Below are 12,830 nucleotides of genomic sequence, written 5' to 3'. Positions count from 1 at the left end.
CCATGAGCCCGTGCACATACAAACCCCCTCCCCCTTTTTTCCTGTCATGGTGCCCCCCCTGTCATTTAGTTCTGGGTCCGCCCCTGCTGCCAGTCACATTTCCTGATTACAAGGAATTGGATGACATTTAAAATAGCCTTAAAATAGCCTGGAAGTATCCAGACAAGAAATATAAAGTGTCAAAAAGATTTTTGCATACATTCCCCTTTGCCCCTGAAGGCAGGAAATCCTGGGAAGAGTCTCCAGCAGTAGACGTCTCAGTCTCTCGCCTTTCTAAAAAGGCGGTACTACCTGCTCTGGGCTCCTTTATGGTAAAGGACCTGGCAGATAGGAAAAGTGAGACCACTCTGAAATCTATTTACATTGCTGCAGGTGTTGCTCAAAGGCCGGTCATTACAGGTTGCTGGATGACACATGCAATTCATTCCTGGTCTAATCAAATTAAGGAAGGTCTTTTGGGTGATATGACCTTAGTTAATACTGTTACTTTCCTGAATCACATTCAGGACACGGCGAGAGTCCTCTGTGACTCCCTTAAAGAGATTGGCAATATTAATGCTAGGACTATGGCTATGGCTGTGTCTGCGCGCAGAGCCATATGGTTGCATCAGTGGATTGCTGATGCTGACTCCAAACGTAATGTGGAATCTCTTCCCTTCACAGGTGAATGGCTCTGTGGAAGTGAATTGGACGCATGGATTTCCAAAGCTACTGCTGGGAAATCCCCGTTTCTCCCTTTGGGGGCTCCGCCTGCTAGACGTACCTACCCGGGACCGTCTACTCAGTCCTTTCGGTCCTCCAGATTTCGATCTAGGGCCAGAGGGGCCTCCAACGCAGCTAGAGGTTCCAGAGGTAGACCTAAGAAACCTGCCGTCGCCGGATCTCATGACCAGAACACCAGTTCTGCTTCCGCAAAGACTTCAGCATGACAGTGCCCACTCACCCCGAGGGGATCTCATGGTTGGAGCTCAGTTACGTCACTTCAGCTACATCTGGGACGGTTCCTGCCAAGATGCTTGGGTAAGGGACCTTATCTCTCAGGGTTACAAAAGCTGAATTTTCAAATCAGGCTTGCCAGCTTTAGAAAATATGCGTGGTACGCTACTGCTGGCCATAAACAAGTTGATCCAGTCCCAGGTCATTGTTCCAGTACCCCTACTGCAACAAGGACAGGGTTACTACTCCAGTTTATTCATAGTACCAAAACCAGACTGGTCTGTGAGACCCATTCTGAATCTGAAGTCCTTGAATTCTTACCTGAAGGTTTTAAAATTCAAGATGGAATCTTTGAGAGCCGTAATCGCAGGCCTGGAACAACAGGAATTCCTAGTGTCCCTGGATTTCAAGGACGCTTACCTACATATCCCAATTTGGCCTCCTCATCAGGCCTATCTGAGGTTTGCCCTGCTGAACGTTCTCTACCAGTTTCAAGCATTACCCTTTGGCCTGTTTACAGCTCCGAGGGTGTTCACGAAGGTGATGGTGGAAATGATGTTTCAACTCAGGGTCCAGGGGGTCAATGTGATTCCATACCTGGACAATCTCCTGATAAAAGTGAGCTCCAGGGAGCTTCTATTGCTCCATATAGATCGCACTATCCATCTTCTGTTACTCCACGGGTGGATCCTCAATCTGCAGAAGTCCCACCTGGAACCGCCTCAACGGCTCCTGTTTCTGGGGATGCTACTGGATACTGTAGCACAGAAAGTGTTCCTCCCAGAGGAAAAAGTGAGAACACTTCAAGAAATGGTTCGCATGGTGCTCCGACCTGCTCGAGTCTCCATTCATCTTTGCTAAATTGTTGGGAACGATGGTGGCCTCGTACAAGGCACTTTAATTCAGAAGGGTTCATGCCAGACCATTCAAATTGGACATCCTGAACAAGTGGTCCGGTTCCCATCTTCAGCTGCACCGGATGATTTGGCTGTCACCTCAGGCCAGAATCTCTCTCCTGTGGTGGCTACAGTCTTCCAACCTGCTGGAAGGTCGGCGCTTTGGGATTCAGGATTGGATCCTCCTCACGACGGATGTGAGTCTGAGAGAATGGGGAGCTGTCACCCAGGGGGTGCAGTTCCAGGGCAGATGTCTGCCCAAGAGGCCCTATTTCCTATCAACATTCTGGAACTTTGGGCTATCTACAATGCTCTGATTCAGGCATCCCCTCTACTCCGGGATCAGGCAATCCAGGTGCAGTCGGACAACGCCACGGCGGTGGCGCAAATCAGTCGACAAGGATGGACCATAAGCAATGCCTGCATGCGAGAAGTGTCAATAATACTCCTCTGGGCAGAAAGAAATGCCAAAGCACTGTCCGCGGTCTTCATTCTGGGAGTGGACAACTGGGAAGTGTTCTTCCTAAGTCACCACGACCTCTATCCGGGGGAGTGGGGACTACACCCTCAGGTGTTTCAGCAGATCATTAACATGTGTGGATTCCCACAGATGGCCTCTCGTCTCAACAAGAAACTTTGCTGCTATTGCTCACGAACGAGGGACCCTCAGGCGAGTGCAGTGGATGTGCTGACATCGCCTTGCCCTTACCAGCTGGTCTACCTGTTCCCTCCGATTCCGCTGATCCCAAGGGTGCTCAAGCGGATCAGACATCAAAGAGTTGGAGCAATCTTGATTGCCCCGAAGAACGTGTGACGCAACTCTTCTGGACATGTCTGTAGAGGACCCTTGGCCTCTACCTCTAAGAAGGGATCTTCTTCAACAAGGACCATTCGTCTACCCGGACTTACGGCGGCTTCGTTTGAAGGCATGGAAGTTGAGCGGAACATCCTAGCTCACAAAGGGCTTCCCAGAAAGGTCATTGCCGCTATGGTGCAAGCCAGAAAACCTGTGACGTCAAAACACTATCATCATATCTGGCGGAGATATGTCTCTTGGTGCGAGGAACGCACTTATTCCTCTGCAGAATTCAACTTGGGAAATGTTCCTACGATTATTGCAGACTGGAGGGGATAAAGGCTTATGTCTGGTATCCATTAAGGTCCAGATTTCAGCTCTTTCCATCTTCTTCCAGAAGAAGTTGGCTCTCTTGCCAGATTCTTGCAAGGGGTGCTTCACATACAACCTCCATTCGTGCCGCATATGGCACCTTGGGATCTGGATGTGGTGTTACGTTTTTTGCAGTCCTCCTGGTTTGAACTTCTGACAACAGTAGTAGATAAGTACCTCACGTGGAAAACAGTAATGCTACTGGCCCTGGCTTCTGCTAGGCGTGTCTAAGAATTTGATGCTTTGTTGTGCAAAAGTCCGTACTTGGTCCTTTACGAGAACAGAGCGGAGCTCTGGACTAGACAGCAGTTCCTGCCGAAGGTGATCTCCGCGTTTCACTTGAATCAACCTTTCGTGATTCTGTCCAGTTCTGACTCTTCTGCTCCTCCAGAGGCTTTGGATGCTGTGCGAGCCTTGAAAATTTATATCAAAAGGACGGCTCGGATCAGAAAGACAGATTCCTTGTTCGTGCTTTATGATGCATGGAAATAGGGTTGCCCTGCTTCTAAGCAGGTCATTGCTCATTGGATTAGGCTTACTATCCAACAGGCCTTTGCGTCGGCAGCCCTACCTGTTCCCAGTGCCAGATTAAGGTCCGCATGGGCCTGGAGCTGAAATTTATGAAGGGCCTATTGTGTACCTTTGAAGTGTGGTGTGGTCTAAATAGGGGGTGTGGCCTGTGCCATGAGTGTGGCTATCTCCATGAAGATCATAGCTAGTGTTTACCTATTACCACTTCATAGTTAACTATAACAAGAAAAAGTTTGTGACCACCATATAATACAGAACTTCTGTGACCACAATATCAAGCATGGAGCATCACAGTGACCGCCATATAACATGCAAAGAAGGATGAAGGGCAATGATGGGGCAAAACAGAGTAGATGTGGAAAGATTAGAAAAGATGGGGGCAATACAGAGTAGACAGGGAACTGAGGGCTCCTGTGACACACTTATCAACACAGACAACACTTACTGACATACACCCCCTACTGACACAAACACACTGATATAGACACACACACACACACACACACACACACACACACACACACACACACACACACACCACTGACACATACTGACATACAGTACATTACTGACACTCATACTGATACACACATTTATTGATACAGACACCACTTACTGACAGATACTGTACCCATTGTGGACACAGACATCACTTATTGGCACATACTTAATGACAGACACCCCTTACTGACACGGATACAACTTACTGACACAAACGCACCTTACTGTCAGATGCCACTTACTGACACAGACACCCCCCCTTACTAAAACAGATTCCACTTACTGACACAGACACCCCTTACTAAAACAGATTCCACTTACTGACACAGACACCCCTTACTAAAACAGATTCCACTTACTGACACAGACACTCCTTACTAAAACAGATTCCACTTACTGACACAGACACCCCTTTACAAAAACAGATTCCACTTACTGACACAGACACCCCTTACTAAAACAGATTCCACTTACTGACACAGATACCCATTACTAAAACAGATTCCACTTACTGACACAGAAACCCCTTAATAAAACAGATTCCACTTACTGACATGGTGCACTGATACATACACACTTACTGACAAACACACTTACTGACACAAACACCCCTTATGGATACCACTAACACAGACACCCCTTACTGACACAGATTCCAGCTACTGACAAACATACTAACAGTCAAACTTACTGACACACTGATGCACACACTTATTGACGCAGATACCCCTTGACAGATACCACTTACTGACACACATACCCCTTACTGACACACATGACAGACATCACTTACTGACACAGATACCATTTACTGAGACAGACGCCACTAAATGATCGATACCCCTTACAGACACACACACATACTTACTCAGATACCACTTACTGACACAAAAAACACAGATAAACTTACTGACACAGACACCACTTAAATATGGGAGAGGAGACCCCCGAGCCTGGTGTGTTTGCAGGGATGCTAACGTCTCTGCCTGATTGACAGGCAGGGGCATTCAGAGGGAGTGGCGAGGCCAAGGGCTATGTCCCAGACGCAGTTTTCTTGGCCACGCAAGCCGCACAACGTCTGCTAGTCTGGGTAAACTCAGGCTTACTAGCATGCAGTCACAGATGAACATTGCGACCAAAGGAAATACACACAAGTATGGGGAGAATATACAAACTCCACACAAAACCATTGTAGAAATCAAACCCACAACCTCAGTGCTGTGAATAAGCTGAGTCATCTGTAACTTTATTATACATAAATAACCTTTGATATGAGAGAACTCCACCCCTCTATAATACATTTTCAGATTATTGACACAAGTTCCGTTCTATGAGAGCAATACCAAGCACAGGTGTAGTATGGTATGCCGGCGGACGGGATCCAGGCAGCCAGCATACTGGCGCCGGGATCCTGAACGGCGGCATACCGACAGCTGGGCAGGCGCAAATGAACCCCTTGCAGGCTCACCACGCTGCGGGCACACGCGCCCCACACTATTTATTCTCCTTTCAGGGGGGTCGTGGAGGGAGAATAGTTGTTGATATGCCGGGTGTCGGAATTCCAGTGCCGGTATACTGAGCGCCGGGATCCCGACAGCCGGCATACTGAATACCACCCTCAAGCACATCCTACATTAAGTTAGACTCATACCAAAACTCTGCCAATACCTGGGGTTAAATAACATGAACCATTTTCATTTTTGTGTAATTTCCCTATAAATAAATATTTATACAGTATTTACTTCTTATATGCCACCTGCCTTCACTCCTTATATAAGCATGGATTCAGCTTGTGCTGTAGTCTTGCGAAAAATCGCAAAATTAAAACTTTCTCTAGCATACGGGGGGCCACCCAGCACAGGGCAAGGCCGCCCCGCATGCCGGGTCCTTCGCTAATCGCATTTTAAGGGAAGCCCCTTGCCAGTTTCCGGGCCACCATGTTTTGGATCACAGTGGCTGCATTTAACATTACGCAGCCACCACAGCCTGCCCCACAAACGGTCTGGACCCACCTCCGTTGTCCGCACTGCACCCCTGCATCGCCGACCCCAAAACGCCGCCCACACCGGGACTTAGATTGCGTACAATCGCAATCTAACACCTCACGCATGCCCACAGCGATGTGCATTCTCAGTAGTGCGGAAATCGCTAAATAGCGATTTCTGCACTTTTGCTAATGATACTGAATCAGGCCCATAATGTCTCATTAATGTGTGCAACCTGTTCCCTTTTATGCTTAATTAATGTGTACTTTATTTATGTCACATGCCCTCCCCTTACATATATATATATATATATATATATATATATATATTTAAGTTGTAGCCCCGGTCTCCTCTTACATATTCAATTTGTGTCCCCTGCACACCCATATATTTTTATTGTGAGCTTCCAGTTCTCTCTTATTTATACCCCTTTTCCACTAGCTCAAAAAAAAACAGGTTTTTGCATGGGGGCACACATTGACCTGGGTGTTTTTGGTAGTAAAAACGTCTCCCTCTGAAAAAACCAGGATCAAGTGACTCGGGAATCCAACCCGGGTAGCTACCTGGGTTGGACTCGGGAATGACCCGGGTAAGGGTATAGTGTAAACGGGTTACCCGGGTCATCCGACCCAGGACCCGTTTACAGCATGTTGAGCCCATTCCTCCCTGACTGCAGTGTCCCGCAGGCGGTTGGGGGGGAAGAGTATGCTATCAGTGCTGCTGTCTGTCCTGCTATGCAGACAGTAGCGCTGGCTGGGAGCAGCGTGACAGTGGGCAGCAACACATTGGGGGCGTGGCCTAATGGGATCGAGGCCATGCACCGAGGGTCTCGATCTGCTGGTTTTCCAGGCGCTTGGAGATGACGTTATCCCCAAGCACCGGCCAGACGACACTGCCCCCGGGTGCAGTGTAAACGTGTTCCAGATCCCGGGTCAGACCCAAGACTTCTAGTGGAAAAGGGGTAATAGTTAACTTATGCCACTGTCCCATTGTTAGATAATATTGTTCTGACACCTGAGTCCCCCCCATTTATTTTTAAGTTGTGCCTTCTGTCCCCAATAATATATAAATGTAACTTGTGCCCATCCTCCTCTTATATATTTAACTTATGCCGCTACCTCATCTTAAATAATATATTAAGATATGATTTTATTAATTTATGCCACATGCCCCCTTACATACAGTATTTATATTGTCACTTGCCTCGCGATATATATTTACTTTGTACCCATATCCGCCCTTTTATATTTAAGTTGTGCTTCCTGAGTGACTCCCTTTATATTAAAATTGTGGCCCTGTTCCTACTTATATTTAACTTATGCCCACTAACCCCCCTTTTATATATTTGTGTAACTTGAACTTCCTGCCCCCCCTTTTATTACAATAGAATTATTTAACTTATGCCCCCTGTTCTCTTATATATGTACTGAAGTTATGACACCCCACCCCACCACCTACCTTGCTCTTCTGCTGTCCTACTGTTCTATTTATTATGTGCAGCAGCCGCACACCAGACAGGGCAAACTGAAGAGGCTTCCTATGTGCTGCCAGTGACACATCGAGTGCGGGGGCGGAGCTTCGGGCAGAATGGGGGCGGAGCCTCGGACGGGACAGGGGGCGGAGCCTTAGGTAGATACAGACAGGGGAAGCAGCCCCTTCTGGACAATCCCTGGGCTTGTCGGGAGTCGGACTTTGGCCAGCCGATCAGGGGTGGAGGTGAGTGAGAAGCTGGTGATGACAGGATCTTTTTTCTCCTGTCAGCGCTGGCTGCATTGCAGGGGATCTGTAGGCCTATTTTCAATGGGAGGCTTGGAGCTGCAGCTCCATCCGCCCCATTGTTAATCCGGCCCTGCCTGTTCCACAGTCTCTGAAGGCCCACTCTAGAAGATCGGTGGGCTCTTCCTGGGTGGCTGCCCATGGAGTCTCAGCCCTGCAACTATGCCGAGCTGCTACCTGGTCGGGGAAGAACACATTTGTGAAGTTCTACAGGTTCAATACCCTGACCAAAGAGGATACCCAGTTTGGGCAGGCGGTGCTCCAGATGTCTCCGCACGTTCCCACACGTTCTGGAAACTTTGGGACATCTCCCATCGTACTAATCTGTCCCCAATATCCCTTATGGATGCTAGAGAAAATAGGATTTTTCTCGTAGTCCATAAGGGATATTGGACGCCCGCCTCTGTTCAGCTGTTGCTGTTAATGTTGGCAGATGTTGCTGGCTAAGTTATGTTTTGATGTGCTGGTGTGAAAAACTCACCACACTTTTTGTTATGTTCCTTCTCTCAAGTATGTCAATCTCCTTCGGGCACTGTTTAACTATAACTGAGCTGTAGGAGGAGGCATAGAGGGGATGAGCCAGCACACCCAGTTGAAGAAATTTAAAGTGCACTGGCTCCTTTGGACCCGTCTATACCCCATCGTACTAATCTGTCCCCAATATCCCTTAAGGACTACGAGAAAATGATTTACCGGTAGGTATTTCAAATCCTATTTTTACTTTATATAACAGAGCCAGTATAAATAACTCAAACGACAGGGACTGCAACCATTGCAAGGGGCGTGGCTTCCCGGAGCGGGACCAGAGGCGAGAAGGCACCATTTCCTGCTGCTGCGGACCAAGGCTGCATGTACGCTGTTCCTCCGGGGACCCACGCGGTTACAGACTTCTGTCCTGGTACCAGGAGGTCATAGCGGGGGGAGGAAGGGGAGGCGCCGCCGCACTTATATCAGATATACACTTACTTTCACACATTGGAGTGCTGTGTTTGTGGCTGGTCTCCGTTTCCTCAGTGTCACTCCATGGGAGCTCTCTAGGGTCTGTGTGGAGATGTTTGTAGTGAGCTGCGCTGTATTTTCAGTGTGTCAATATGTCTGTGGACATGGTTGTGTGTGCTGCTTGTAACTCTGCTCCTTCATCTGCGGGGTCCCTCATGTGTGAACAATGCTCCTTATCTCCACAGGGACACAGTTCCCAGGCACCTGACTGGTTAGACAATTTTAAATGCATGATTCAGAATGTCAGTTCAGAATTAGCTGCAGCTAAAAAGGATAGACAGGTGTTAAAGCATTCTATTGATTCTATGGCCAAAGCAGCAGATACCAAAAGGGCTTCTCAGCCCCCTCTGTTGGTTGCAAATAAACGCTCACTGCCACAGGTGCTCCAGTCTGATTCTGATTCTGACCAGCCTGATGTGGATGATGATATGGATGAGGACAGCTCTCTGTCCCCTGGGGTGGAGGCCCTCATTTTTGCTGTTAGAGAGGTTCTTCACATCTCCGATCAGGAGTCCGAACCGGATGAGGAGTTGTACTTTAATGTTAGACCAAAGACCTCAGCAACTTTTCCTGTGTTTAAAGAGTTAAATTCCCTGGCCAGGGAAGCATGGTTAAACCCTGATAAGAAATTAAAAATTCCTCAGAGGTTTTTAACTACCTTTCCCCTCCCCGCTAAGAACTGGAAAGTCTGTGAAAAACCCCCATCGGTCGATATGTCTGTGTCCAGACTGTCTAAGAAATTGATACTGCCGGTACCAGGGGCTTTATCCCTAAAAGAACCAGCTGACTGTAAAATTGAGACCACTCTCAAGGCAATTTATACAGCTGCGGGTGTAGCACAGCGTCCCACAATTGTTTGTGGGTGGATTTCCAGGGCAATGGTAAAGTGGTCTGATTCATTTATTGATGGTTTAGACTCTCTGCCCCGGGATGAGGTCATTACTCTGCTGCAACACATACAGGATGTTGATAATTTTATGAGCGAGGCTATAAAGGAATTGTGTAAGATAAAAGGCCGCACTACTGCTATGGCTGTTTCAGCATGCAGAGCTTTATGGTTACGTCAATGGTCAGCGGACACGGATTCCAAAAAGGGTGTAGAAATTCTTCCCTTTGCAGGTGATGCCTTGTTTGGGGACAAATTAAATAAATGGATCTCCCAGGCGACGGCGGGTAAGTCTACCTATCTGCCACCGGCTAGACGTTCTTACACAGGACCCTCCTTGCAGTCCTTTCGTGTGGTGAGGTTCATAAGCAGGGGCTGGGGCATCTCCACCACTCCTAGAGGATCTCGTGGTAAGTCCCGTAAACCTGCAGCTGCTGCTTCCCTGGACCAGACCACCGGATCCCCTGCCGCTAAGCCTTCTGCGTGATGGTTGGCCCCAGCAGCAAGGCGATTTTCCGGTAGGTGCTCTCCTTCACCACTTCGCCCATGTGTGGGTGAAGTCCTGCCGGGATCCTTGGGTGAGGGATCTCATTTCTCAGGGATACCGGCTGGAATTTTAAGCACTTCCTCCTCACATATTTTTCAAATCGGGCTTTCCAGTTTTGCCCGCAGCAAAAGTTACCATTCAAAAACTTTTGCGGACAGGGGTACCTCCTCTGTTACACAACCGGGGTTTTTACTCCAGTCTTTTTGTCGTTCCAAAACCAGACTGTTCGGTGCAACCCATCTTAAACCTGAAGTCTCTAAACCCGTATCTGCGGGTGTTCAAATTCAAGATGGAATGCCTGCGGGCAGTGGTGCCTGGTCTGGAGGAGGGGGAATTCCTGGTATCCCTAGATGTCAAGGATGCTTACCTACACATTCCCATGTGTCCCCCCTCATCAGGCTTACTTCAGGTTCACCATCTTGGATGACCATTTCCAGTTTCAGGCCTTGCCCTTTGGCCTATCCACAGTTCCGAGGGTCTTCACCAAAGTCATGGCGGAGATGATGCTGCAACTGCGCATGATGGGTGTCAACATAGTCCCCTACTTGGGCGATCTCCTGATAAAGCCTATGTCCAGGGAGCGTCTATTGCACAGCATCAATCTGATGACTCGCCTGCTTATGGATCATGGGTGGATCCTAAACTTCCAGATATCTCACCTGGAACCGACCCAAAGTCTTCAGTTCCTGGGAATGTTACTGGATATGGTGTCTCAAAAGGTGTTTCTACCAATGGACAAGGCCTTGGCTATCCAGGCTATGGTCCGCTCAGTGCTCCGTCCCCGCAAGTTGTCCATTCATCTTTCCATACGCTTGCTGGGCAGGATGGTTGCTGCTTACGAGGCAATCCAATATGGCACATTTCATGCCCGGCCATTTCAGCTGGATCTCCTGGACAAGTGGTCGGGGTCTCACCTTCACATGCATCAGGTAGTGATCTTATCTCCGAAAGCCCGGATTTCTCTATTATGGTGGCTACAAATTCTTCACCTGATCGAAGGCAGGACTTTCAATATCCACTAGTAGATTCTACTCACAACAGATGCCAGCCTCCGGGGTTGGGGGGCTGTGACGCAAGGGGCCCAGTTCCAGGAGATATGGCCATTTCAGGAATTGGCTTAGCCAATAAACATCCTGGAACTTGGGGCAATTTCCAATGCTCTTCCGCGTGCTTCCCATCTCCTGAGGGATCAGGCGATCCAGGTGCCACGGTGGTGGCATACATAAACCAACAAGGGGGAACAAGAAGCAGAGCAGCGATGCGGGAAGTGTCAAAAATCCTCCTCTGGGCAGAGGCCAACACAAGGGCCATCTCGCCCATATTCATTCCAACTACGAAGTGGACTTCCTCAGCAGACACGACCTCCATCCGGGGGAATGGGGCCTACATCCCCAGGTGTTTCATCAGCTAATTCACCCGTGGGGCTGTTCGCAGATAGATCTGATGGCTTCTCGTCTCAACAAGAAGCTATGCCATTACTGTTCCAGAACAAGGGATCCGCAGGCTGTAGCAGTGGACGCACTGACGACACCATGGACGTGCCAGTTTGTGTACCTGTTCCCTCCTTTACCGCTAATCCCAAGGGTTCAAAAAGACTAAGAAGGGAAAGCATTCAAGCAATTCTAATTGCCCTGGATTGGCCTTGACGGGTGTGGTACTCGAACCTCCTAATCATGGCTCTGGAGGATCCCTGGCCTCTACCGCTCCAAAAGGATCTTCAGCAAGGTCTGTTCGTCTATCCAGACTTACAGGAGCTACGTTTGATGGCTTGAAATTTGAGAGAGAGATTCTAGCAAGAAAAGGTCTTCTCTCCCGGGTTATTTCCACCATGGTCCAAGCCAGGAAGATGGTTACGTCAAAGCATTATTATCGTATCTGGAAAAAGTATGTTTCCTGGTGTGAAAGTAGAAAGGTGTCTCCCGTGGAATTTAGAATTGGTCGTTTTCTACTTTCCTCCAAGCGGGAGTGGATATGGGCCTACGTTTAGGCTCTATCAAAGTCCAGATTTCATTGCTCTCTATTTTCTTCCAGAACAACTTGCTGAGTTGCCGGATGTACAAACTTTTCTGAAGAGAGTTCTTCATATGCAACCGCCCTTTGTCCCTCCCTTGCATAGGGTGGAGTTTAAATTTCTCACATGGAAAATGGTGATGTTATTGGCATTGGCGTCTGCAAGACGTGTCACTGACTTGGGGGCCTTGTCCTGTAAGAGCCCTTATTTGATTTTTTATGAAGACAGGGCGGAACTCAGGACCTGTCCTCAGTTTTTACCAAAGGTGGCTTCAGCTTTTCATGTCAATCAACCCATTGTGGTTCTAGTGTTAGTGTCTAGTCATCTGACTGAGGAAGCCGCCGATGTTTGGAGGCGGAGAAACGCATCTCTTTTGATCCTAATTCACCTAATCAGCACACCACGGACTTGCTCTGACATACTGGGACAATATTGAACGATCTCCGGATAAGGCTCTATAGAAAGGTATTCGAGCACCAGAGCCGGGAGGACTTGCAAAGGAACCCAGGAGGAAGCGTGGTAACAATATGCTATTTACATGGCCATGTTCAAAACAATTGTTGTGACATTCTATTAACTTTGCTGCTGTGAGCG

This window comes from Pseudophryne corroboree, chromosome 10 (genome assembly GCF_028390025.1).
Source record: "Pseudophryne corroboree isolate aPseCor3 chromosome 10, aPseCor3.hap2, whole genome shotgun sequence".
NCBI lineage: Eukaryota > Metazoa > Chordata > Amphibia > Anura > Myobatrachidae > Pseudophryne > Pseudophryne corroboree.
Note: the sequence above shows the minus strand (reverse complement) of the source record.